This window comes from Mesoplodon mirus, assembly GCF_964341445.2.
Source record: "Mesoplodon mirus genome assembly, chromosome: 10".
Taxonomy (NCBI): domain Eukaryota; kingdom Metazoa; phylum Chordata; class Mammalia; order Artiodactyla; family Ziphiidae; genus Mesoplodon; species Mesoplodon mirus.
This window is the reverse complement of record NC_138986.1, coordinates 58458127-58463525: the sequence shown is the minus strand read 5'-3', so window position 1 is coordinate 58463525 and position 5399 is coordinate 58458127.

The window sequence follows — 5399 nt, the reverse complement described above, 5'->3', positions numbered from 1 at the left end:
CCGTTTGTCATCTGAAGCCATACTGTCCCCCAGCCAGGTCTTTGACCACGTGACTGTACCCGGTTAACATGTTTCGACGCCATTTTTGTTATGGGCAAAACCACCTCGACTATGTAGTCAACACCATGCAAATGTCTGGACATTCCTGTACGTTACCTTTTAATGTAGCCAGCGTCATGCCCGACCCACTTTTATCTTTACAGTGGGCAGAAAGCCAAGAGTTTGAGTGTTCTGTACAGAGCGCGCTCGAAATTTTTACTTTAGTAACATGATCCTCCTTCAAGGGGAGGTATGTTCCCTTCCGAAAAGGTGGCTGAGTTCGCGGCACTCCTTTCAGACTACGGAGGGGCCCCAGGGTCAAATGAACCAACTCCGGCGGGTTGCTCGGTGCGCCCTTAGCCGTATTTCACACCGACCAGAGTCTGGCCCGAACTTCCGGAATACTCCCGACTTGGGTCTCACGGAGCGCCTCCGAGGGCTCCGCATCCAGGGAGACCGGACGTTGGTGAAGTGACCGGTGTAGATGGTAGCTATAGCGGAGACCTTAGCTGACCCCCGCAACGGTCACTCTTTGTTAACCTCGAAAACATAGCGCCCCCTCCCGGGGACACTTGCTCAGCTCGGCCTCACCCTGCTAGTCCTGTTGTTTCGTTCCTTCCCCGGGACCTTTAGGGTAAAGTGGCGGAGACGTCCCGTTTCCGTCCTGCTGCCCCATTCTCTCAACCACAAGATGGCCTCCCGACAGGACTTATGCAATTCAGTTCTTCGAATGGAATACTTTGATTCCATGGTGTTTTAATATGAACGACGTTCAGGTATCTAAAGTATCGATTTCCAGGCTAGAAGCTACAAAGAAAACAAAAATGTTCCGAAGATACATTGGAAAATAAATATTGGAAATAAATATTGGAAAGTGCCTTTCTAGAGAGTAACATGAAACTTTTGCGCACCAAGTATCTAAATTGTTTCATTGGGAATTGTGCAAAAGAAATAGCAAATAACAGTGGAAATAAAATACTACGAATACATCTAGATGGATAAAGAAGATAAAGATAGACGTGAGAATAGATCCTGTTTGCATGAAATCCAGTCTTCTCGAAGAAACACTTGAAACCCAGATTCTCCTGCATCAGCGTCAGAACAGAGTCCTCAGTAGCTAAAGATTCGCTGGTCCTCAAATCCAAGTGGCCCACAAAATACAACTTCATCTTGGGAGAAACGATAACTAATTACACCTCTACCAACACAATAATGTGAGTGCATAGTATTACTGGAGGCAAAAAGAAAATTTGGTTCCTTTGACCCTTTCCATAATTTCACCAAAAAAAGCACACACACACCCAAAAGGACGACACAACAGTCTAGTGCGATTTTTATTTATTTTGGGGTTTTCTTGGGCAGCCCTGCGGTTTGTGGGATCTTAATTCCCCCAAAAGGTATTGAACCTGGACCCTGGGCAGTGAAATGATGAAGTCCTAACCACTGGACTGCCAGGAAATTCCCTAGTTTTTTAAAATCACTTTATGGAACAAAAACTAGGACATTTACCACGTATTATCAGTGGTCGCCTCTGATTTTGCTCTGTGATCATTTTCCAAGTTTTTGCCCAGGGCCTGATTATCAAGTTTCTCTGAGGAACATTCTAATCAGAGAAACATTCTATCTTCCTTGTGAAACCTGATTGCCCTAGAGAAACTTTCATATATTCCTACTTTCTATAATCATCTTGTATTTGTTTGCTTGTTTCCCTAGTAAAGTTGAAGCAGTTTTCTGGTAGTTTTTTTGTTTTTTGTTTTTCCCATCTCTGTTCTCCAGCTGGCCAGCGTACTGCTTAGCATACAGAAAGTTCTCCATTTGTCGAATGAGATAATTATTAAATAACTCACGTTTGTTCCTTCTGCCAGTCTAATGAGGCACTCTCAGCAATCACTGTTTGCCAGACCAGGAAATGAGTTTTACAGTCCCATATTTCCCTTTCCCTCATTACTTTCACCCAGGATTTCCCTGTAACTTTAGGATTCGAAGGAGACACCAGGCACTTACATGTATTTCAACACCAGACTTTCTCACAATGTATTTTTGTGTTAAAGTGTCTATTTGAGCAGCTACTGTGTACACGAGCTGCTGCAGTCTAGTAATTCTGCACCTTGATTAGAAAGTGCAGTAACAGTTGCCATCTTGCCAGTCTTAGCAATCTGCTGTCTATGACTAACAATCAGGGCGCTTCGTAAGTTAAATTTTTTATTAACTTGCCCTCGTTGCAGAGCGTTTGAAGGGGAGGATATATTCAAGTTAGTACTTTGCATTATTATGAAAACAAGTTATCCTTAAGGTAAAGTGGAAAAAAAGTTAAATGAGATGTGGAAAAGAAACAGAATTAAGAAATATTCCTACTTCTTGAGATCTGAACCTTTAAGGTGTTATTACGTTCCATATCACATCCATCTTAAAATTTAAGAATAAAAATTATTTAATGGTAACTAGACTTATGGTAGTGACCACTTTGTAGTGTATACAGATGTTGAATTATAATGCTGTATATATGAAACATATAATAAAAAATTATTTAAAGCTGTGGTATATACATACAATCAAATATTATTCAGCCTTAAAAAGGAATGAAATTCTGATACATGCTACAACATGGATGAGCCTTGAAAAGATTATGCTAAGTGAAACAAGACAGACACAAAAGGACAAATGTTGTATAATTTCACTTATATGAGGTACCTAGAATAGGCAAATTCATAGAGACAGATAGCAGTTGCTGGGGGTTGGAGGAAGAGAGGAATAGTTATTATTTAATGGGCACAGAATTTCTGTTTGGGATGAGGACAGGGTTCTAGAAATGGTGATATTTGTACAACATTGTGAATGTACTTAGTGCCACTGAATTATACACCTAAAAATGGTTAAAACGGTAAATTTTATGTTACATCTACTTTACCACAGTAGAACTACAATGGAGGATTAAAAAGTATATAAAGCTAATATGCTACAAGCAAATTATTAAAAATTACAACTCTTTTAATTCTTAAATAATAATAATTCTTAAAACAACTGTTTAAATTCTTAATAAATTACAACTCTTTTGATTCTTACTTAAGCATCTCCTAGAAAGTAGTGAGAATATGTCATAATGAAATATGAGGAGAACAGACAATAATAATTCAGTTATTTAACAATGGACCATGTAAACTATTATATATAGAATGGATAAACAAGATCCTAGTATATAGCACAGGGAACCTATATTCAATATCCTGTAATAAACCATAATGAAAAAGATATACAAATATGTAACTGAATCACTTTGCTGTACAGCAGAAAATAAGACAACACTGTAAATCAACTATACTTCAATAAAATAAATTAAGAAAAAAAATCCAAAAAAAACAATGGACCAAACTGGGCTTCATGCATGTAATGACCATTTAGACCAGATTGGAGAAAGTAAGGTACACCTACTATGTTCACTGACTGGCATATTCTTACTTAAAAATATTTTGTGATTCAAACTACTGTTTCTATACTTAAGTCCCTTGTATGATGTAGTAGACATTATTAGTATTCACCAATATCTGATTCTCCACTGACTTACAGCACACAGAAGGTTTAAGCCTCCTTAAAGTTTAGGTAGTACTCAGTGAATTACTTCTGGCCAATGGGCTGTGGGTTAAGTGATGACAGTTATTTCTGGACCTAAGCTTACAAGAACTGTAAGCATTGTCACATCAACCAAGAAGTCTACAGGCAGATAAAGGGGCAGCTACAGGTTGGTATATTCTCTGTCAGCCACGATCACTGAGTTGCCTTATGGGAAACAGTGGCCAGAAAGAGCCCCAAATCAGCGAAGACTTTGCAATGACCACAAAATAAGTTGCTGAGATTCTGGAGACATTTGTTAATAAAGCATAAGCCTAATTTAGCCTGACACATATAGATATTGGTAACAGGAGTTGGGTGCTGCTCAAAGAACTGAAAATATGTGGCATTAGCTTAGAGGTTGGTTGGTATACATAGGAAACTAATATTGGAGGCTAGAAACAGGGACATCACATTATGCAATGGTAAATTTAATATAACTGTCACCCCCAATAACCTGGGAGGCAGAAAATGTACCTACTGACTTTTGAGCTAGGGGAAGAAGTTGAAAAATAAGTGTGTGTTGGGTATTATTGGATGCATTTGGCACGGTATTATGAGAAAGAGTGGAGCTCAGAGAGGAATGGTTGATTTGTAAAAGCTGACACGAGGGAATAGAGGCAACCAGAATTTGAGCCTCACGTTTGTTTTTCAACTCCAAGCAGTAGGAGATAAACTTGAGAAAGCCTTTAAATGACAAAGGATCATTAAAACTCAGCCTTGCAGCAAAGATCATAACTAAGGGTGTAAACATCATAGTTATTTTGGAAATTTTCAGTGGGTTAATTAAGGATGTAATTAAGGTAACCTTAATTTTTTTCTCACTTGGAAAAAAAAAAACACCTAAGGATGGAAATGTGGTTAAGAGGATAGCTCTCCCATCAAAGCTTATAGACAGAAGGTACCTGCCATAAGGTCAGGAGAGAGGTAGGGAGGTAGGAAATCAAAGAAATACAACCAACCCAAGAACTACTTGTCTCAAAAAAAAATGGTATGGTTACTGACATATAAATCTGACCAGAAACAAAGAGGCCTACTAAGCTTTTAAGAGTTGTACTGGAAAAGAAACCATAAGCCTTGGCTAACAGAAATTGTGACTATTCCAAACTTTAAACAAACAAACAACTTCAGCCCCCAATTATCTAGGAAACAGATTGAAAAAAAGCTGTGCAACTTCCAAGGATGGCATATTCCTCAACAGCCATTCAGATGTAGCCAAGGATAATAAAAAAAAGATTCTTCCAAGGGGTGAAGTCTGGAGTCACAGAGAACAGTGGAGAAGGGAATTCTTAGGGAATAGAGGAAAGGTCTAACAATGAACATTCCCCATGCCCAGGGTAAGAGATTGACAATATCTCCATTCTTCTTCCCCTTTCTGAACTGGAATGTTTATTGTGGTTATAGTTCCACTGGTTTCACCACTGTACAGTAAGTCTGTGGAAAACAGAACATATTCTTTTGGCTCCTGGGTCTCCAGACCAGTGGGAGCAACATCCAGACCTGACATAGCACTTCCAAAGAGCCTGGTTCTGGAATGGTGGATGGTCCTTTGGGGCTGTTGGGGAGTCACTGTGTTCCACGTGTAGAAAGAAGAGCTGAGTATTTGGTGACCAGAGGGTAGACTGTGAGAGACTTCTAGGCCATTCTCCTTTGCTTCTGAGCCCTGGGAGACTTACTCTTTCCTACCCACCCTTCCTTGCAGTTAGGCAGGGCCAATGGGACTACTTCTGGCCACTGGGTTGTGCGCAACGCAT